The sequence below is a fragment of the Cervus canadensis genome, chromosome 3 (genome assembly GCF_019320065.1).
Source record: "Cervus canadensis isolate Bull #8, Minnesota chromosome 3, ASM1932006v1, whole genome shotgun sequence".
Classification (NCBI taxonomy): Eukaryota; Metazoa; Chordata; class Mammalia; order Artiodactyla; family Cervidae; genus Cervus; species Cervus canadensis.
In genome coordinates, this window is record NC_057388.1 from 86615242 (window position 1) to 86638102 (window position 22861).

The 22861-nt window shown below is 40.7% G+C and overlaps 1 protein-coding gene and 1 non-coding gene across 5 annotated transcripts in view; both read right to left on the bottom strand.

Moving 5' to 3' along the window:
* Window positions 1–22861, bottom strand: part of GRM8 (glutamate metabotropic receptor 8) — an 850596-nt gene that overhangs the window by 784398 nt on the left and 43337 nt on the right. The window lies entirely within an intron of this gene.
* LOC122439082 lies at window positions 18920–19134 on the bottom strand. Its single transcript, XR_006268815.1, has one exon. It is a non-coding gene; the product is annotated as a small nucleolar RNA U3 (small nucleolar RNA).

The following is a 22861-nucleotide window of genomic DNA, read 5'->3' on the forward strand; positions in this document are numbered from 1 at the left end:
ATAAAAAAGTAGAACAGGAAAACATCCCTCAGAGAAAGGAAGAAACAATAGAAAAGAAAACAATAAAACACGCCAGGAATGTCTTTGATATTGCCCATCTATTAGTGGGACACAAGCACTGAATACAGAGAGAGCTGAAGAAAGATGGCATAAGACGAAGGGGACAATATCACTTGTCACTGCTCTTATTTCAGTACCTCTAGTAGTAAAAGATTTGGGGCACAGAGAGTAGCCAAAGGAAAGGCTTGCACTCTATAAACCTCTCTCTTCTGGACATAACACACGTAGACTCAGTGCCATTTCTCCAGCAGAAAGACTTTGAAATCCAAATTCCAAATCACATGCATACTCTACATTTTTGCTTTCTAGAGATGAAATCAACCAAAGAGATTTTTTTGTTTTTCTGGGCCTTATGAGGTTTTCCTTCATTCTTGACTACCAAATAGCTAATTTGTTTAAGTAATATTTATGCTATTCCAGGACTGGTCCGAACATGCTACATGGAAACTAGACAAAGATCAGCAAATCTTTAAGTCACGATGAGCATAAATGTGTGCACCCAGACAGCACTGAATTGGAAACCCACATCTGCTCTGTGACCTTTTGTCAAGTTACTGAACTGATCTGAGCGGCAATTTTCTATGAAATGAAAAGGGTAGCAATTGGGGTGCATTGCATATCCTTGAATAACTAAAGGAGCTCATTCGTGTAAAGCACCCAGCACGCAGGTACACAGTAAGCCCCAAATAAATGTGAGCTATTGTTATTGTCCATTTCCTTGAGATGCTATATGGAGTTGTTGTTGTTGTTGTTATCCTATTCTATGATTTGACCTCTGGCTTATGTTATCCTGTGCTCAAGAAATACGTTAATCTTTTATTTTGTACTCTCTGATGCATTTTCAACCTTGTTTAAAGATGATTGCTAATTTATCCAACTTACTTCACTTAGTATGATAATCTCTAAGTCCATCCATGTTGCTGTAAATAGCATTATTTTATTCTCTTTTATGGTTGAGTAATATCCCATTATATATCTATACCACATCTCTATGCATTTATCTGTTGATGGACATTTAGGTTGCTTCCATGTCTTGGTTATTGTAAATCATGCTGCAATGGACACAGCATGTACCTTTTTGAATTACGGTTTTCTCCAGATGTATGCTCAGAAGTAGCATCATTAGATCACATGGTAACTCTCTTTTTAGTTTTTAAGGAACCTCCGTACTGTTCTCCATATGGGCTGTGCCAATTTACACTCATGCCTACTCTCTTCTCCTCACCCTCTCCAGCAGTTATTATTTGTAGACTTTTTGATGATTGCGATAAACTAAGAGTTTGGGATTCGCTACACACTACAATATATAGAACAGGTACAGAACCTACTGTATAGCACAGAGAACTCTATTCAATATTTGTAATAATCGATATGGAGAAAGAATCCAAAAAAGAATATATGGACACATATAACTGAGTCACTTTGAATATACCTGAAACACAACACCGTAAATTAATAATACTCCAATATAAAATAAAATTGAATTTTAAAAAAGATGATTACTAATGGGTAATCTCTTCAATGCTTATTAAGTAGAAATTAAAATTGCTTTCAAATAAAAGGCAAACATGTGTCATAAATGAAGAAAGTCAAGCCTATTACAAGTTTATGACAAAGGACCTTGAAACCACTGCTAGTAGTTAGTCTTTTCTTTGACAGGTGTGTTCCTCTCTGTAATGTGCAGAGATTGCGTGTGATAAAAGTCAGGTTCCCCACCGGTTCAAATGCATCTCTACTAAGATGACCATCACAGGCAGCTTCCGGCCTTGGCTTTTCAAATATGTGCCGCATTAGGAGAGAACAGAGTCCACAAACACCGGATTTCTCTCCGCTTTGTCCTGAAATCATCAAATCATTCCTTCACCTTTCAGCACCCTTGTCTCAAACCATGCTGCCTAGTCTTAAAAACAATGCAAATTTGTCCCTCCATGTAGAAAAGCACAAGCCATTCCTCAGATTGCCCAGGTCCCAGCACTGCGCAGGGATCTTAATTAGCCAGAGGACCACACTAACTATGGCAATGCCTGTGTGAAGCAGAAAGATCCGCTAAATGGAAAAACAAAAGTCTGCAGACAAAATACTGTTTGGTTCATTATACTACTGATTTTTGGAATATTTAACTTCAACTTTGCTTCTTTGTAGATGTAGGTCATAACCAGGAGTGCTTTAAGTTACATGGGGAAGTACCATAATGCATGCTTTTTTTTTTTTTTTTTGAGAAGAGAAACAGCTTTCATACAAACCAGAGGCACTTGTGAGGCTGAGCTTAGGGAAACATGGAAAGAATACATAGATTTAAACCTCACCAAACCCTACATGTTTCACTGGTCTTCTACAGTGAGTTAAAAATAGAGCAGGAATTCAGGTGTTCTGGACGCTTGGTTCAATTTCCACAGGAAGAATCAATGCAACTCGGTTGTCCATTTTCTATATCCAACCTCGCACTGACTCAACAAATGTTCACCAGAGGCCTGCAGGAGACCCTACACTTGGTGTGAGGGTGGAGAGTCCACCAAAAAGAAAATAAAGTCTTTTGCTAAAAACACTAACACAGTCACATAGTAAGCTTGCCTGCCTTCTACAGCCTACATGCTGGCCTGAAATTTTCTGGGAAGTAAAATACAACTCTCAGATCAGCTAAGTGGCCATGGTCAAGACCCCAACATAATTTTAATTCTAAAAATGAGAATTCCATTATGAAAATCTCTCAAGTTTCGTTAGTTTTCCCCCTTCCCCACTCCACCCTCCCCTTTTTGATCTATGTAAATTCACTTAATTAGCAAATGGATAAGATTGATTTTCACAAGAAGCTCAAAGCTCTGTCCCAACTCAGAGTTCAACCCAACTTCTTTGGTGGATTTCCAAAAACAGTCAGTACTTTGGGAGCTCTTAGATGTAGGCAATGTCAGATTTAATTCCACACATAACAGGATTTCCATCAAGTCCTAAGGCCTCTTACTAATCTTTATTTTCAGGTGAAAGCAACAACTTTACATCATTTACATTCTGCAAAACTTTAACCAATAAAAAGAGTGAGGTATGGTGTACTGACTTCCTGGGGCACCCGTAACAAATATCACAAACTGAATGGCTTGAAACAACAGAAATTTATTCTCTCACAGTCCTGGAGGCTGGAAGTCTGAAATCAAGGTGTTAATAGGGCCATGCTCTAAAGAGAGCATCCTTCCTTTCTTCTTTCAGTTTCTATTGTTGGTGGTAGACACTAAGTAATGTCTGACTCTTTGTGACCCCATGAACTGTAGCCCACCAGGCTCCTCTGTCCATGGGATTTCCCAGGCAAGAATACTGGAGTGGCTGGAATGGATCGCCATTTCCTTCTCCAGGAGATCTTCCCAACCCAGGGATTGAACCTACACCTCCTGCATTAGCAGGTAGATACTTTATCACTGATACCTGGGAGGCCATCCAGCTTCTATCAGTTTCTGGCAATTCTTGGTACTCAATTCTCAGGTGTATCTCCCCTATTCTCCTCCTTATTCACATGGCTTTCTCCTCTGTGTGTATCTGTATTTGTTTTCTCTTCTCTTAAGAGTACAAGTCACTGGATTAGAAGCCATCCTAAACTAGTATGACTTCACTTTCACTAAAGTGAAGTGAAAGTCCCACAGTTGTGTCCAACTCTTTGCAACCCCATGGACTATACAGTCCATGGAATTCTCCAGGCCAGAATACTTGAGTGAGTAGCCTTTCCCTTCTCCAGGGGATCTTCCCAACCCAGGGATCGAAGCCAGGTCTCCCACATTGCAGGTGGATTCTTTACCAGCTAAGCCACAAGGGAAGCCCTAGAATACTGGAGTGGGCAGCCTATCCCTTCTCCAGCGGATCTTCCTAACCCAGGGATCGAACCCAGGTCTCCCCCATTGCAGGTAGATTCTTTACCAGCTGAGCCACGAGGGAAGCCCTAGAATGCTGGAATGGGTAGCCTATCCCTTCTCCAGCGGATCTTCCCGACCCAGGAATCGAACTGGGGTCTCCTGCATTGCAGGCAGTTTCTTTATCAACTGAGCTATCAGGACACATGTCTAAAGACCCTATTTCCACACATTCTGAGGTTGCAGGTAGATAGGAATTTGAAGGAACACTATTGGACTCAGAATATATAGGGCACAAAAACTACTCACCTCTCCATGACTAGTGACTTTGAAAGGGAGTCAAAGTTAATTTGAAATCTTCATCAACTTCTTAATGTATAAACAAGCTTGTCATATCCTGGATCGTAAAATTGGTCATCTTCATTGTTTTATATTGTGCTTTATGTTTACAAAGTGCTTTCGTACTGTTTCACTTGACAGTCACAAATGCAAATACTCACCCTAACATAAGTGGGCAAGATGACTGGTTTCTTTCTAAAAATAAAGTGAGGGAGAGAGGAAGGAAGTTTACCTCTTGTCAAACACCTACTCTGAGCTAGATAAATATTGTTCTTACTGCTTCATGGGCTGTCTCACCTGACCCATATAAAAACTTTAAGTGTAAGTGGTTTTAATCTCCATTATAAAGATGAGTAAAAGAGCACTGAATAAGTTACCCAAGGTCACATAGGTAACAAGAGGCAGATCTTTTCAAGTGTATCTGCATTCTAAGTCCACGCTTCCTTTTCAGTTAAACCTTCCTAATAAATCTTTAACCTTATCCAGAGTCAGAATTTGCTAAAACATATAATGACCTTATCACATGACTCCCTCGACAGTCAAGGCAGAGATTCCATGATCTAATTAAAGGATTAACACAGAGAACCCCCAGCCACTTATCACAACATATGTAGAAGACCATGGTTTTATTACTTATTGTAGTTATTATTTAAGTTGAAATAAAATGCAGTATACTTTCCCAACCGTGAAAATAAAGAGGAAGCCTTATAGTAGTAAGAACAGTCAAAAATGTACCCAAACACTTTTTGAATTGTTTCAAATCAGTAACCCTCTTGGACTTTCATTCTTTCTTTTCTGTGAGTTCCAAGAGAGTGAAATGGGTAAATGACTCCCTCATGCCTAGAATAAAAGCATGAGAATTCAGGGGGCCACCCACGAACCCATTTTCCCTCTCTTGTCCTGCCCAGTATGTGTGTGAATAAGCCTGTGAAGAAAAATTGCTTCAGGCACATCTATTTTTGTACCCCAAGTCATTAAAAAAAAACAAAAGGAAGGAAAAGAAATGATCATAATCTTAAGAAAGAAAGAGGGCTTCCCTGGCGGCTCCGATGGTAAAGAATCTGCCTGCAGTGCAGGAGACACGGGTTTGATCCCTGGGTCAGGAAGGTCCCCTGGAGGAGGGCATGGCAACCCACTCCAATATTCTTGCCTGGAGAATCCCAAGGACAGAGGAAACTCATGGGCTACAGTCCACGGGGTGACAAAGAGTCAGACACAACTGAGTGACTTTCACTAAGAAATAAAAAGTAGGAATAAACAGTGTCCCAAATAGAGGTTATTTGGGAGCATACTTTAATCTTTTAATACTTGTTAAGCCCATTCTTTGTACTTGATGAAAAGTGAAAGTGAAGTTGCTCAGTCGTGTCCGACTCTTTGCGGCCCCATGGACTATAGCCTACAGGCTCCTCCATCCATAGAATTTTCCAGGCAAGAGTACTGGAGTGGGTTGCCATTTCCTTCTCCAGGGGATCTTCCCGACCCAGGGATCTAGCCCGGGTCTCCCACATTGCAGGCAGACACTTTGCCACCTGAGCCACCTGGGGAGCATGAAGCATTATATGAAATATACAGTAGCTATAACTTCACTGGGAAGAAGGCTTCCCCGGTGGTTCAGACAATAAAAAATCTGCTTTCAATGCAAGAGACCCGGGTTTGATCCCTGGGTCAGGAAGATCTCCTGGAGAAGGGAAGAGCTACCCACTCCAGTATTCTTGCCTAGAGAATGCCATGGACAGAGGAGCCTGGTGGGCTACAGTCCATAGGGTCGCAAATAGTCTGACATGACTAAGCGACTAACATCCTTTTTCACTGGGAAGCCAAAGGCTGAAAGGCTCAGAGAAGTTTTCTTGAGTCTGATGTCTCAGGAACAAACACTAGCTGAGAATGTGTGTGCGTGTATGTGTCTGTGCATGTGTGCTGTGTATTGTATTTGCAATCTTAGCTCCATCTCATACATATTATAAACGTGGGCTTCCTTGGTGCCTCAGACGGTAAAGAATCTGCCTGCAGTGCAGGAGACCCAGGTTCATTCCCCGGTTCTGGAGGATCCCCTGGAGGAGGGCATGGCAAGCCATTCCAGTATTCTTGCCTGGAGAATCCCATGGACAGAGGAGCCTGGGGGGCTACAATGGTTGCAAAGAGTCAGACATGACCGAGTGACTAACAACAGAAAAGCAGAACTTTTCAGATTCTTAATGCACTCCATTTTACTTGTTTACAAGTAGATATTGCTAATAGCTACCATCTATTAATACCTACTGGGTGCCAGGCCACAAAGCACTTTTTGTATACATTCCTAGTTCTTACAATAATTGTACAAGTTACTTACTACTAATCTCCACCAACATAGACTCTGAGAAATTTAAATAAAGTCATTCAAGACCTAGTAATTAGAAGAGCCAGAATTTGGACTCCAGTTCACATAGCTCCAACGCCTGTCCCTATTCAAATAAAATGTTCACTCATTCATTTATATATACTAGACTCCTTAAAAAATAATCAGGGACTTCCCTGGTGGTGTCGTGGCTGAGACTCCATGCTCCCAATGCAGGGAGCGTAGTTTCGATCCCTGGTCAGAGAACTAGATCCCCCATGCCACAACTAACCATTCTGCATGCCACAACTAAGACCCAGCACACCCAAATAAATAAATAACTTTTTTAAAAAACTTAATCAGCTACTCTGTTTTTTGAGATCCCTCTGACCCAATGGTGATTCAAAAAGGAAGGATCAAAAATCTTCATCTTCAGATATATTTGTCTTTGAAGTTTAATGAAGCCACAGCTTTTAGGCTTCTACTATTTAGAAGTTAGAAGGCAGAGCTGTCACTTGTCTTAGAGGCCAAATGCTCATATCAGGTTTTCACCATAAATTTTGTTTTATGAGATATGGTTTGATCCATATTTTAACTGGACACCTAGTATAGATTCATGTTATAAGTGAAATTATTTTATAGATAGGTAAATACTATCAAGTATATTTCTGCATTTTTTCAAGAAAACATTTTATGAAAAACATTTTTTTAAATTTTTTCAGATTAAATGTGGGATTTTAAAGGATTGTAATAAGCACAAATTGGTTTAACAGAGAAAAGAAACCAGAATAAGGGAGACAGAAGAGGAAGAGAAGGAAAAAGAAGGGATATGCTCCTCACAGCTAGAAAAGAAATGCCTGGATTGTAGAAAATTTTTTAAATTTTATTTTCATAAAAGTCTTAAAATTAAAAAAAAAAAACTCTTGAAATGTAGATGATGCAAATAAATAGGGAACAATAAATATATAAAAATAAAACATGTAAAACATAAGAGCATGTATTGGAGTGCTAATTCATTATGGAGTTCATTAAATTAACTTGCATTTTCATGGCATAAAAAAGTGGTAGCCAACCTGCACAGTTAATATGTATTATATTCACTGAATTGTCAACAGAAAGAGCCCAAACAATAAAAAGCAGCTGTAATATTCTATAGCAAGCTGTTTATGCAAGACTTATGATACCAAGAACATGACATAACAATCTCCAATGCATTCTTATAGAGATCTGACGCCCTCCTGTTTGCCTTCAGACACTCCGGGCCAAGCACAATGTCTTCCCAGTTTATTGTCCAGAAGCTATGTGATCAGGAAGGCAGCTCCCCTGTCCTGCAGAGAGACCCGAAGAGCTTTGGATCCAAGAGCCAAGTGTTCCAGTGAGGTTTCCTCAAGTGCAGCCACTGCCATCTGAAACTGCCAAGCCCTCGGATGTGCACTTGACAGAGTGTTCGGAGGGTGATAAACAGATCTTTCCCTTGATTTGCCATCTGTGGATTTGAAAGCTGTTAAGGCACTTTTCAGTCTTTATTTCCATGATGCTCCTGATCTCATTTTGCTAGTCAGATGCACTCCCTAATCTATTATCCAGTTCTATGGAGAAAACTGTATGACTGCATCTCTGACTTGGCATTAGGGCAGCATTGCTCTTTTCTTGACAATACATCAGGTAAAATAAACCAGCTTGAAACTCTGGCCTTCTGGAGTGCTTCGATAATCCCTTTCATTTCTTTCTGGCTGATAGCTTACATTAAGAAAGCTGTTAATACATTTGAGTAGAATTTGGGTTCTCAATTCAACCCGGACTGGGAATGAAAAGACATGGAGAAGAAACATGGCCTTCCTGGACAGCCTGAATCAATAAGTTGTTACCCTTTGCCAGATGCAGCTCCAATATGAATGGCTTCGTTTCCATTCACCTTTGCAGTCTGAGCCCAGATGACCACTGTCACAGGAGCTGTAGGATTACACTCACAGCTGAACACTGGCAAGACCCACTCATGTTCAATAACCTTTGCCTTTTTTCATTTGTTGGTTTTCTGAAAGACAACATGGTGCTGATCCTAACTATATGAGACCCAAAGGGAAAGAGCAGCTCTTATTTTCCTTGGGGCTTTCACCTTGGTTTCTTTTATCAGTGAGAATGTGCGCCCCAGCTCAGCTGGCTCTGTAAGTGATTTTTCCAGTGGTAGCGACAGAGTCATTCAATCAATTCAATCCACATTTACAGAGCAGGACTGTTCTCTTTGCCCAGGACTGTTTTGGAAGCCTCAATGATAATGAACCAAACCCAGTTCCTGGCTTTGTAGAGCTTTCATTCAAGGGGGTGGGATGGGAGGAGACAGACAGAAATGCATGTAAGCAAATAAGATTGTGGTACAATGTTTGCAATGGGTGACAGCAGGGCTTCTTAATTTTGGCACCAGTGACATTTGGGGTTTTTTGTTTGTATTTTTAATATTTATTTTTATTTCTTTATTTGGATGCACCAAGCGTTCATTGTGGCATGCAAGACCTCCCATCTTCATTGCAGCACGCAAACTCTTAGTTGAGGCATATGGGATCTAATTTCTAGGCTAGGGTTTGAACTTGGGCTCCCTACATTGGGAGCTCAGAGTCTTAGCCACGAGACCACCAGAGAAGTCCCACTAGTGACATTTTGGAAGAGGTAAGACCTTGCTGTGGGGAGTGTGTATGATAGGCTATTTAGCATTAACATTGACTGTCATCCACTCCCACCCCAGACATGACAGTCCAAAATGTCTGCAGACATTGGTAAATATTTCTTGGGGGACAAAATTTGAGAGCCACTAGGTATAGGGATAGGCTTCCCTGGTAGCTCAGACAGTAAAGAATCTGCCTACAGTGTGGGAGACCTAGGTTTGATCCCTGGGTCAGGAAGATCCCCTGGAGGAGGGCATGGCAACCCACTCCAGTATTCTTGCCTGGGAAATCCCATGGACAGAGGAGCCTGGCAGGCTATGGTTCTTGGGGTCACAAAGAGTCTGCACAGCTGAGCAACTAACACATTGACTTTTCACTTCACAGGATAAAGACAGCCGACCTGGAGAGGGGAGGGAGAGAAGCGGCTGCTTCTCAAGATAGGAGATTCTTCAGCTGAGACTTAAAAGGTGAGGAAGAGATACTTTTAGGAAGATTTAGAGGAAGAATATTTACAGTAGAGCAAATAGCCAGAGGCTCCAAGATAGGAGTGATCTGACTCAAGTTCCCTCCCACACTGAAGCCACCAGTAAATTTCTCCCATAATAAAACCTACAGGGAAGAGACACCAAAGACAGAGCAATCAGAGACACAATTCCTGTCCATACCTGATAGAACTGAAATTCCAGAACCTCTTTCCTAAATGTGCACATGTACTATTCACACAACTAGAGAACTACTGATGGATTTGGTACAACACTAGTGTTAAAATGTGACCTTCCGGGCATTCTAGCTTGTAAAAACCAAGTTGTCTGTGGCATGTCTTAGTGCTTGGTTTGGTTTGGTTTGGTTTTTCTTTTCTGTTTCACCCTTTCTGTTCTAAAATGGTTAAGTCTAGGACCTGGGAATCTAGATATAATCCTAACTGCTAGCAACATGACCAGCATCACAGAGCTGACACTTCCCAGTTTTGCCATCTGACTCTAAATCATGGGGGTTACAGTAGACTTTTTTCCCCAAAGATCCTTCCTGAGCAGAAAGTTCTGGGATTGATTTGTAAATTAGTGCTAAGTAATGTTTTGGCCTCAATGTGTGAATGCTGTTAAATATAATCATAGCAATTTTAGAATTAAAGGACTGTATGTATTCCAAATATTGCGAGTTTCACCAGCCCATGGATGCAAATACAGTCATATTTCCATTCATGCCTGAATTGCTAGGGCTCAAGACTCCTTTGAAGCCTCCCTCATATTATTTCAGGGGAACGATCAGATGTCACTCTTCACATCCAATAAGGACAAAAACCAACCACTTCAGTTCCTCACTCCAGCCTTTCTGCAAGGCCTCTCCTCAAAGCCAGGTGGAAACCTGACCCACCACCATGACCTCCAGGGCCACCATGACATCACCAACCTTCTGGAGCCATCCTCTCCCCTGATGCTCTGCCCCTCTCCACTGTGCTTGGCTAGGGGCATCAGGAGGATCCAGAGTGTCAATCTACCCTGTGGTCCACATAGTGAGGAGAGGAAGATGGACGCTCACCTGGCTTCTAATGTTACCTGGGCCCTACAGTTCTTTCCTGCCCAAACGTATAGTCTTTCACAGGCAAACTAGACTCCATGCTTCCCTCTATTCTCAGCTCTTTCTCCAGCTCTATCCAGGCACTTATGAACAAAACAGATCCTTCCTTTTCCTTCTGAAACAGAAGCGTTGATGACCCTCATCTCAGGCAACAACATCCCCATAGGAGTGACCAGCCTGATGATGCTTGAGGCTGGACTTCACGAGGAAGACCTGCCAGGTGAAGATGGATGGGAGCCTTTGGTTTTAAGGACATCAGTACCAACATCAGTTGGTTGTTAACATATTTTTGTTGTTATTTTTTTTTTAAACAGAGGAAAATCAAACAAAAGTTTAATAATGTATATATGGGAATATGTGTGTGCTAAGTCACTTCATTTGTGTCTGACTCTGTGCCACCCTGTGGACTATAGCTTGCCAGGCTTCTCTGTCCGTGGAATTCTCCAGGCAAGAATACTGGAGTGGGCAGCCATTCCCTTCTCCAGGGGATTTCCCGACCCAGGGATTAAACCTGGGTCTCCACCATTGCCAACAGATTCTTTATCATCTGAGCCACCAGAGCTAGGGTAATCATTCTGGTAAGCCTGCCCAAATATGGCAAATATGCCTGTCCCCAGTGTGATAAAGTCATCTCTTAGACAGCTGATTTGAAACTATTACTCCATTTAAACTTCAGTTTTCCTAATCAATGTAGAAACTTTTAGCCTGTGAATTCTGAAAGATTGATTCTATAATCCTATATGACTTCTACCACATAGGATATCAACTGCCCTAAGCAGGGTAGCCTTGAGATATATGTGGGTTTTGCTAAATAAATTTGGATTGAATAAACCATGCCTTTCTAATATACATAAAAATCTTTCTATGTTGGATTTTTCCACAGCTAGATCTTCTGTAATCTTGAGAAGTTTTATTTCCTTGGAATTAATATGCCTCCATGATAACAGCAAACTTCAGAAAAACTTCACCTGAAAATGAATGTCCAACTAGCTTCAGCAGCAGTCTTCTGTACATAATTCAGTAGGAGAGAAAGAAAGCCTCAACATTCTGCAAGCCCATAGAAATCCAAGCTGCTTAAATCTTTCATAAATGCTATGTGCATGAACTCTGGAGTGCTTGCCAGCAGCAAGTTCAAACACTGGTTGCCTTGGACATTCCTAGAAGACTTTCCCTTAATTATCAGTCAGGGCACTGTGACATTAATTTAAGCAAGAGATGACAGTAGCTGGACTAATAAAATAATAGCAGAGAGGGGTACAAAGAACAGACTGGGAAGCTCATCAGGAGATGAAATGAACATGGCTATATCCAAGAACATGAATGGGTGGGGAACAAGGGAAAGAGAAGAGATAATGACAACGCCCAGATTTCTGGCTTCAATGTGAGAAAGAATGCTGCCATTTTTTATTAAACATAGGAAATGAAGCAGAGCTGGAGAGAAATACGGCTGATTAAACACTAAGCTATAGTTACAAAATGATTAAGTATATGGAAGGGAATATGTTTTTGATTTTAAAATGCTTATCATAGTCTGATTTAAGAGAAAATATTTGTATTTACCATCTTACACTTTTGATCCTGCATTATTTTCAGAACTCTTCCTCCAAAGTTTTTCATATGTCTTTATAAGGCGTCAAATAATATCATCAGCAAGGGAGGGAAGTCATTCAATGAAGAGGAAACTTTTATTAAAACATCATAAATGTTCACTTAATCAACAAGAATTTATTGAATGTCAAGTATGAGCCAAGTACTGTTCTGGGTTAAGAAACCTAGATAATAATATCTAATATGTAAGAAGCACTGACCACCATGCTAGGGGCTTGACCTGCCATGAACAATCCCCACCTCACAACCCTGTGAGAACACTGTGATGGCAACAGCCGTCCTTACAGATGACGAAACAGAGGCGGTGACATGCTGGGTAACATAGACAAGCAGGGAGTCAGGATCCAACACGGTGACTACAGAGCCACCCTGCATGGCCTTTGGAGGACAGACCCGTAAACAATTTTCAAGCTGATATAATTACCCCTGTGCTTGTTCACCTCAAATCTCACAGAACTGCCATTCTCAGGCTTCCAACCTCCTGATTCAGGACTCCTGATACGCTGTTATCACTTGCCCTGCCCCTCACACGGCCTGTAATCGTAGCTATCACTTGTTTTCAGTCATCTGATTAGAGAGCAACATTGAGTTTTCCAGCTTGTAAGCTAGGTTCCTTTCCTTTCTCCTGTTTCCTGAGTTTTTGCCTTGAATGCTTGACTTTTCCTTGGGGAGAAGTTCCCAATTCCATTCCTGGCACAAGTTAAACCCCGTAATGTCTCAGAGTGTGTGTGTGTTTCAACATTAGGGAAACAAACATTGAAAGTGGAGGTTCCGCTTGGTACAGCTACACTGCAGTGACAGCCAGCCAACTCGAGGGACTTCCCATCTTCACTTAAATATAGCCCAGGCTTCTCCCCTCTCGATACCCCAACAAGATTTAGCACTTAGCACAAAACACTGCACCTTCAGTTTGCACTCTGAGATTGCTGAGGAAGTCAATTCACCTGCAAACTCCATGTGAGAAAGAGCAGAGATACAGAGCAGCTGTTGGGAAGAAATGACCTTAGAACCAAGTGCTGTGCTGTGCTTAGCCACTCAGTCGTGTCCAACTCTTTGCGACCCCAAGGACTGTGTCCTGCCAGGCTCCTCTGTCCATGGGGATTCTCCAGGCCAGAATACTGGAGTGGGTTTCCATGCCCTCCTCCAGGGAATCTTCCCAACCCAGGGATCTAACCCAGGTCTCCCACATTGCAGGCAGATTCTTTATCATCCAAGCCACCAGGGAAGCTCATGAATACTGGATTGGGTAGCCTATCTCTTCTCCAGGAGATCTTCCTGACCCAGGAATCAAACCCAGGTCTCCTGCATTGCAAGTGGATTCTTTACCAGCTGAACTGGGCCAGGTGGTAAATCAAAAAGGAAGCTCCTTAAAATCCCACCACCTTTCCCAAAGTCCAGGATGCACTGTCCTGTATGACAAACAGCTCAGAGTGTTCGGTGAAAGAGGATCACTGAGGTGGCAGAAGGGCATCCACCCCAGAAACTCTAAGAATTTGGCAGCCCCCGCCTGGCCCTACTGCTCTGCCACTCTCTTCCCTGCCCAAGTCTTAATTCCAAACCTTCAGAGCTGCATTCATTGCTTCCTGGGTGATATGGGTACAGTGAACCAAGGCGATGCCAGCATCCTTCACAAGGCTCTTGTAGGGACCAAGACCAGCATGGCAGTCAGAGAGATGGAGAGTAAAGTCACTGGGGATTCTAACCCACGGGGGAAATCCCACTGAGGTCCAGTCCAGGTCCTCTGAGCCTGCACAACTAGCCTAGAACAACTCCACTTCATTGAGGGTCCTCTGGCCATAACATATCAGACTGAAGAGGATATTTAAAGTTTCCCAAGGAAGAGTGTAAGCACCAGTCATGAACTCTCAACAAATACTAGCTGGGTAAATGAGAAATGAGTGACTATCCTATACGAACAGGCAATGAATCAGAGAGACACTATGGCTGTAGGAGTCCCATGGACCGTTGGCATCCCCACACATGTAATTCACCATTTCCACCCTGGAAAAAGCTACAGGGCTCTGCAGTCCTGGCAAGAAAACTCTTGAGTAGAATGGGAGAATCCCTAACCCTGTTAATGTTAGACCCAGGATAAAAATAAAATAAGCTCTTAAAAAAAATATATGAGGGTCCCTGGTAGATCTACAGAGGCAGAATTACTTTCTCTGCTTTTGAGACAAACCCACAGGAACACAATGCCTGAATTCTGAAGCCACACCACAAAGATGCTGATCCTTGTGAAATTTGGAGTGTTGCAGGGAAAAAAAAAGCAAGAATTTAGACTAGTTGCATTCATGAAGATCCAAATCTGTAAACATACTGATATAGATTGATATACTGTCCTTTTACTTGTTTTTTTTTTTAATCCACATTTATAATGTTTTATCTCCCAAGCCCCTCTGAGTAGGAAATTGGCTAAAAAAATTGTTGGCTCAGTACAGGAGAGTGTTCTAACCCTGTGAAATATCATGAAGAGAATCCCGTTGTAAAGGAGTAACCACTGGTTCAGCATTCAGGCCATAGTCGAATGGTGATCTGTCCTAGATGCTTTTCAGAGTTCTAGTAATTTGGGTGTGAAGTGAGAGTGAAAGTGAAGTCGCTCAGTCGTGTCTGATTCTTTGTGACTCCATGGACTCTAGTCTTCCAGGCTCCTCCGTCCATGGAATTTTCCAGGCAAGAGTACTGGGGTGGATTGCCATTTCCTTCTCCAGGGATTCTTTCCAACCCAAGGATTGAACCCGGGTCTCCCACATTGCAGGCAGACACTTTATCACCAGGGAAGACCTTCTGAGCCACCAGGGAAGACCGTGAAGTGAGAATAACTGACTCCTAAGATTCCAAGGGAGCAACGAAGGATGAGATGGTTGGATAGCATCACCAATTCAATGGACATGAGGACTCTGAGCAATCTCTGGGAAACAGTGAAGGACAGGGAAGCATGGCGTGCTGCAGTCCATGGGGTCTCAAAGAGCTGGACACATCTTAGCAACTAAACAAAACCAACAGGATTCCTTCCAATTCTAATGTACATGAGGAATAATTTTTATCACAAAAGCATCCAAAAGTAAAGTGATGAGTGACTATTCCCTAGTCACACAGTCAACACTCCAACTCCTAGAATACAACCATCCCTGGTATCTATCAGGGACTGGTTCCAGGACCTTGCAGATAGCAACATTTTCAGACACTCAAGTCCCTTAGACAAAATGGTATAGGATTTGCATGTAACCTAAGCACATCCTCCTGTGCACTTTAAGTCATCTCTAAATTACTGATAATACCTAATACAATATAAATATTAAGTTGCCTGCAAGTTTTGGTTTTTGGAACTTTCGGAAATTTTTTTTCTAAATATTTTCAACCTGAGGAACCCACACACACAGAAGGCTGAGTGTCCTTCCCACTGGCTGATTTTTAGCATCACCAGTAAACTCGATTTCATGACACCAGGAGGACACCGGCCCTGGCTCTGAGACATTCCCTTTGGTGTCACAGATAATAGGCACAAATAAAAGGCTCAACATCTGATGGATATACCTTCCCTTAACTCAGGAAGATGATCCATTTAATCTAAGTTCTACTTTAGACTGGGACTGTTTCATAAACTTCTCAAAGTCAATATAAAGAGTATCTCAAAGTTAACATAGTAGAACACTCTAGATCTGTATGTTCCAGTACTTGGGATGATTGGATTAAACTAATAATTTCATTGCTGGCCTCATAACCAAACATAATGGCTGCACTTACTTGCCTGAGCAGGTCTCATACTTAAACCAAGAGATAAAGAAGAATTTTTTTCCTGTCGTAAAGATCCCAACCTTACATAATGGTCTCTCTTGCATAATAGTCACACCCCTATTTTTGGAATGGCAGAGCCAGCATAAAAAAGTGTTATGATTACACAAATAAACACAGCACTTTAGAGGTGTTTTTAAGGACAAGGAAACATTTTCAAGCTCATTACTACTTGTCTGCTTTTTAATTTTTATTTTATATGGGAGTTGATTAACAATGTTGTGTTAGTTTCAGATGTACAACAAAGGGATTCAATTACACATACACCTGTAACTAATCTTTTTCAAATTCTTTTCCCATTTAGTTATTACAGAGTATTGAGCAGAGTTCCCTATGCTATCCAGTAGGTCCTTGCTGGTTATTTATTTTAAATACAGCCGTGTTATTACTACTTTTCAAATAGCAACACTAGGCAGAGGTTCTAAAGGCCTTGCTTCACTGCTTTTGAAGCTATTGCAACAGTGACCCAACAGACTGCAGTCACATATCTTACCTAAACATAGAATTTCCCAGGAAGTCTAAGGTTATCTGGGTCAAGTTCATAAGGTATTTGATTCCGAGCCAGATAACACAGCTTTTGGCTTATATGAGCACACTAGGACCTGGTGTTCTCTTTTAACTGAGACATAAAAACCAAGGTAATAACCTACTTATATTCATTGTCAACTTTTCATATCATTGCAGCCAAAGCAATGAAAACCACTTCCAACCTGCCTGCTGCTATTAATAAACACAGTGAACTTTGATGTAAATGTCAGACATGTTCACTTTAGGCTGCTGGTCAAATTTGCATGAGGATAATTAAATTCTGAGTTTCCACATCCCCTCTGTAAATTCAACAGACATGATATATTTCTCTTCTGGTACTAAGCCATGGTTGACTATTGCTCTGATGGACTCAATGCCTGTAATTTTTCAACTCACTGGATGTTGAAGGGTATAAGAAGTGTACAGAGGGACATGAATGCATGTAACTCAAAGCTTGATGCCACCACTGAGATGTTACACTAACCCACATTCCTCCCAACAACGCCCTCTGCTACAACTGGCTCATTTCTCCACATACCCAGTGACCTTCAGTCAATTTCTCCTCCCTAAACACCTTCACTGGTTAGAGCTACGCTAATATGGTAGTCACTAGCCACATGTGGTTGTTGAACACTTGAAATGTCACTAGTCTAAATTAAGATACTCTATAAATGTAAAGCTATTGTCATTTTAGTCACTCAGTTGTGTCTGACTCTTGTGATCCCATGAACTGTAGCCCGCCAGGCTCTTCTGTCCATGGGATTCCCCAGGCAAGAATACTGGAGTGGGCTGCCATTTACTTCTTCAAGGGATCTTCCTGACCCAGGGATCGAACCCACGTCTCTTGCATTGGCAGGTGGATTCTTTAACACTGAGCCATGAGGGAAGCCCAAAATGTAAAATTACACACCAGATTTTGAGGACTTAGTATTTTTTAAAAATGTGAAAAAGCTCATTATTAATTTTCATATTGATTACCTGTTGAAATAAAAATATCTTTTACATATTAGTGTTAGTCACTCAGTCATGTCCAATTCTCTGTGACCCCACAGACTGTAACCCACCAGGCTCCTCTGTCCAAGGAATTTTCCAGGCACAAATCCTGGAGTGGGTTGCCATTCCCTTCTCCAGAGGATCTTCCTGACCCAGGGATCTCCTGCAATGCAGGAAGATTCTTTACTGTATAAGCTACAGGGAAGTCCATTTTACATGTTAAGTTAAATAAAATATATATGCTAGAAATTTAAAATTTTCTACATGTGTGGCTCCCATTATATTTCTACTGGATAATGTTGAATTAGATAATTTTAGGCTCTAACTCAATTCCACTGAGCCTTCAATTAGACATAGTTGCATCTTCTAATTTTATGTCTCAATTTCTCTCTTTTTCAATCCTTTTGTCTTTCTATACTGAATCTTGGATAATTTCTCATATTTATCTTTCAAATCACTGACTCTTCACTGGGTCTAATCTGTTAATCCATCCATTTCATTAGTTTGTTTCATTCTGACATTTTTTAATACAGTTTTATTTGTTGTATTTTCACACAAGATTTCACCTAGGTTAGAAAAGGCTGGGAACTGTTAGGCAGTGCTACTAATGCTTTCCACATGCATACTCCAGGACCTAGCTATTCCACTCCTAGATACAAACTGATAGAAATGGATAAATAATAACCAAAAACTGGAAATTACCCAAACACCCATCAGCAATAGAACAGATAAATAAAGTATGGTTTATTTATACAATAGAATTCTATATTAAATAACAAGAAGCAAACTACAAAAAAAGAAAAATATAAATGAATTTCATATTTTTATTATTTCCATATTTTGAGAGTTAAAGATCATATGCAAAACAGTATGTACTATATAAATTCATTTATAATGTTTATAAAAACAGGCAACGCTAAATATAGTGTTAGAATTCAGGATAGCGTTTGCCCTTGGAGTGGGGAGATTACCTGGAGGAGCACATGAAGGGGCTTCTAAGATGTTGATAATGTTCTGTTCCTTAAACTGAAGACTGGTTACGTAGTACATTTAATTTGTGAAAATTCATAAGGTTATGCACTTACAATTTGTATACTTTGCTATGCATGCTACTTTAAGAATATTGTAAACTCAAACCTCTCATCCGATTATTAAAACAAGACATTTGTGGTTAAAATCCTTTCTCTTTGAGTTTTTTTTTTTTTTTCTTTACCACTCAGACTACGTCCTCTCCCTCTTCATCTCCAAAAAGGAAAAGAAGAACGATCATCAATGGCTAATAGCAGCTGCAGAAGCAACGCCAAAAGCCGGTTTCACGCTCAGGAGAGAACGCTGCGTCTCCTCCTCGTGGTTTCGGGTGCTCTACACGATCAGAGAAACTTCTCCGGTAACGAACTATAGAAATGATCCCTGAAAGTATAGTCTTCTCTCTTTGAGTTTTTAATTTCAAATAATAATCTCTATTTCCAGAATCTCACTGTTTCTTTTTCAAATTCTGCCTAATCCTTTTTAATAGCTTCCTATCCCTTCTCCACACTTTTAATGAAAGTTTCTTTTATTCCTATAAACTCTTCAAGGATCCTCAGTTTATTTTCTGACTCTGATCATTCTTCTACCAAGGTCCTTGGGACATCTGATTCTATCGTTTTCTGTTTCTACTTAATGACTTGTGTACCCTGTGTAGTTGGTAATTTTTTATTGTGAGCTCAGATAGGGCTATTCACAATCTCTGAAGATTCTAAAGAACTTTAGCTCTGTGTGCATTCCTCCAAAGGGAATCCTCACCTGATCCTGCCTGGCATTCTGAGTCTCTACCACACTGAAATCATCTTAATTCCCTTGAGGTTTCCTGGACAGCATATGTATTAGAGATAATGTAAATTTAAACCCTAAACCCTCATGAGGTCTAAATTCTCAGGAGAGAGACTTTCTGTTCCTCTGTTCCCAGCCCAGGCTGGAACAAACAACTTTTTGTAGCAACTTTCTCTGCCAGATGGATGGTTCTGGTCCATCTTTTCACTGGGTGTGCAGATCATCAAGACTCCTGGCTTTTTCAGGCTCTTATTAAATTCCCACCTTATAGTGCCCATGACCTTGTCTCCCATCCCACAACAGACGACCCTCACTCACCCACCGCTATACAGCACCATTTCATCCCACTAAGGCTCTGGGTTTCTCGAATCTCCAGGTACCCACAAGGCAGTCTAGAGTTCTCACTTACCACCATGACGTCAGCTCTCTCTTCAATTTTCAGCCCCTATGAATTTACCTTAAATTTTGATGAGCTTGGCTACAACATTTATATGCTATCCAACATTTTCAGTGTGTATAATTAGAAGTTTCTCAAAACAGTCTGTGATGATACCAGAGGCAGAAGACCACCAGGCCTTCCGTGTCTGATGCTTAAAGGCTAGTGAGAAAATACAGCTGTCACTGCCTCTCCGAAGCCCCCACTCTGTTATCTCCTGGCTTGACTGTATCTGAATTTTATAGAACTAAAGAAATGTTTAAAGTTAACTGAAATAAGCTGGCAGGTCAACCAAACGCATTTCCAAAATACGCTCCCACCTACCACATTGTGGACTTGCTAAAAGGCCACCCAACAGACATAACTTTGCTACTCCTTTATTTAAAAGAACAATATACAGATGACATGATCCTCTACATAGAAAACCCTAAAGACTCTACCAGAAAATTACTAGAGCTAATCAATGAATATAGTAAAGTTGCAGGATATAAAATTAACACACAGAAATCCCTTGCACTCCTATATACTAACAATGAAAAAACAGAGAAATTAAGGAAACAATACCATTCACCATTGCAACAAAAAGAATAAAATACTTAGGAGTATATCTACCTAAAGAAACAAAAGACCTATACATAGAAAACTATAAAACTCTGATGAAAGAAATCAAAGAGGACACAAACAGATGGAGAAACATACCGTGCTCATGGATTGGAAGAATAAATATTGTCAAAATGGCTATTCTACCCAAAGCAATCTATAGATTCAATGCAATCCCTATCAAGCTACCAACGGTATTTTTCACAGAACTAGAACAAATAATTTCACAATTTGTATGGAAATACAAAAAATCTCGAATAGCCAAAGTAATCTTGAGAAAGAAGAATGGAACTGGAGGAATCAACCTACCTGACTTCAGACTCTACTACAAAGCCACAATCATCAAGACAGTATAGTACTGGCACAAAGACAGAAATATAAATCAATGGAACAGAATAGAAAGCCCAGAGATAAATCCACGAACCTATGGACACCTTATCTTTGACAAAGGAGGCAAGGATATACAATGGAAAAAAGACAACCTCTTTAACAAGTGGTGCTGGGAAAACTGGTCAACCACTTGTAAAAGAATGAAACTAGAATACTTTCTAACACCATACACAAAAATAAACTCAAAATGGATTAAAGATCTAAATGTAAGACCAGAAACTATAAAACTCCTAGAGGAGAACATAGGCAAAACACTCTCCGACATAAATCACAGCAAAGATCCTCTATGACCCACCTCCCAGAATATTGGAAATAAAAGCAAAACTAAACAAATGGGACCTAATGAAACTTAAAAGCTTTTGCACTACAAAGGAAACTATAAGTAAGGTGAAAAGACAGCCCTCAGATTGGGAGAAAATAATAGCAAATGAAGAAACAGACAAAGGATTAATCTCAAAAATATACAAGCAACTCCTGAAGCTCAATTCCAGAAAAATAAATGACCCAATCAAAAAATGGGCCAAAGAACTAAACAGACATTTCTCCAAAGAAGACATACAGATGGCTAACAAACACATGAAAAGATGCTCAACATCACTCATTATCAGAGAAATGCAAATCAAAACCACAATGAGGTACCATTACACACCAGTCAGGATGGCTGCTATCCAAAAGTCTACAAGCAATAAATGCTGGAGAGGGTGTGGAGAAAAGGAAACCCTCTTACACTGTTGGTGGGAATGCAAACTAGTACAGCCACTATGGAAAACAGTGCGGAGATTTCTTAAAAAATTGGAAATAGAACTGCCATATGACCCAGCAATACCACTTCTGGGCATACACACTGAGGACACCAGATCTGAAAGAGACACGTGCACCCCAATGTTCATCACAGCACTGTTTATAATAGCCAGGACATGGAAGCAACCTAGATGCCCATCAGCAGATGAATGGATAAGGAAGCTGTGGTACATATACACCATGGAATATTACTCAGCCATTAAAAAGAATTCATTTGAATCAGTTCTAATGAGATGGATGAAACTGGAGCCCATTATACAGAGTGAAGTAAGCCAGAAAGATAAAGAACATTACACCATACTAACACATGTATATGGAATTTAGAAAGATGGTAACGATAACCCTATATGCAAAACAGAAAAAGAGACACAGAAGTACAGAACAGACTTTTGAACTCTGTGGGAGAAGGTGAGGGTGGGATGTTTTGAAAGAACAGCATGTATATTATCTATGGTGAAACAGATCACCAGCCCAGGTGGGATGCATGAGACAAGTGCTCGGGCCTGGTGCACTGGGAAGACCCAGAGGAGTCGGGTGGAGAGGGAGGTGGGAGGGGGGATTGGGATGGGGAATACGTGTAACTCTATGGCTGATTCATATCAATGTATGACAAAACCCACTGAAATGTTGTGAAGTAATTAGCCTCCAACTAATAAAAAAAAAATAAAAATAAATAAATAAATAAAAGAACAATATAATTCAGAAACCATTCACTTATACAACAAGCATTCACCAAGAACCTACTCTTTGCTAGACACAGTACAAAGGGCCAGACATACAAAAGTGAAACATGAACGTGATCTTCAAATGGTTTAGCAAGATGGTCTAAGTTTTTTTTTTTTTTTCTTAAATGCAAACTGATCAATAAGTAGAGATTGTCTAGAGCAGGGGTCCACAACCATGGACCGGTACCAGTTTATAGCCCTTTAGGAACCAGGTTGCATAGCAGGAGGTGAGCAGCAGGTGAGTGACAGAAGCTTCGTCTGCACTTAGAGCCACTCCCCATCGCTCACGTTACCACCTGAGCTCCACCTCCTGAGATCAGCCTCCGAATTAGATTCTCATAGGAGTGTGAACACTACTGTGAACTGCACATATGAGGAATCTAGCTTGG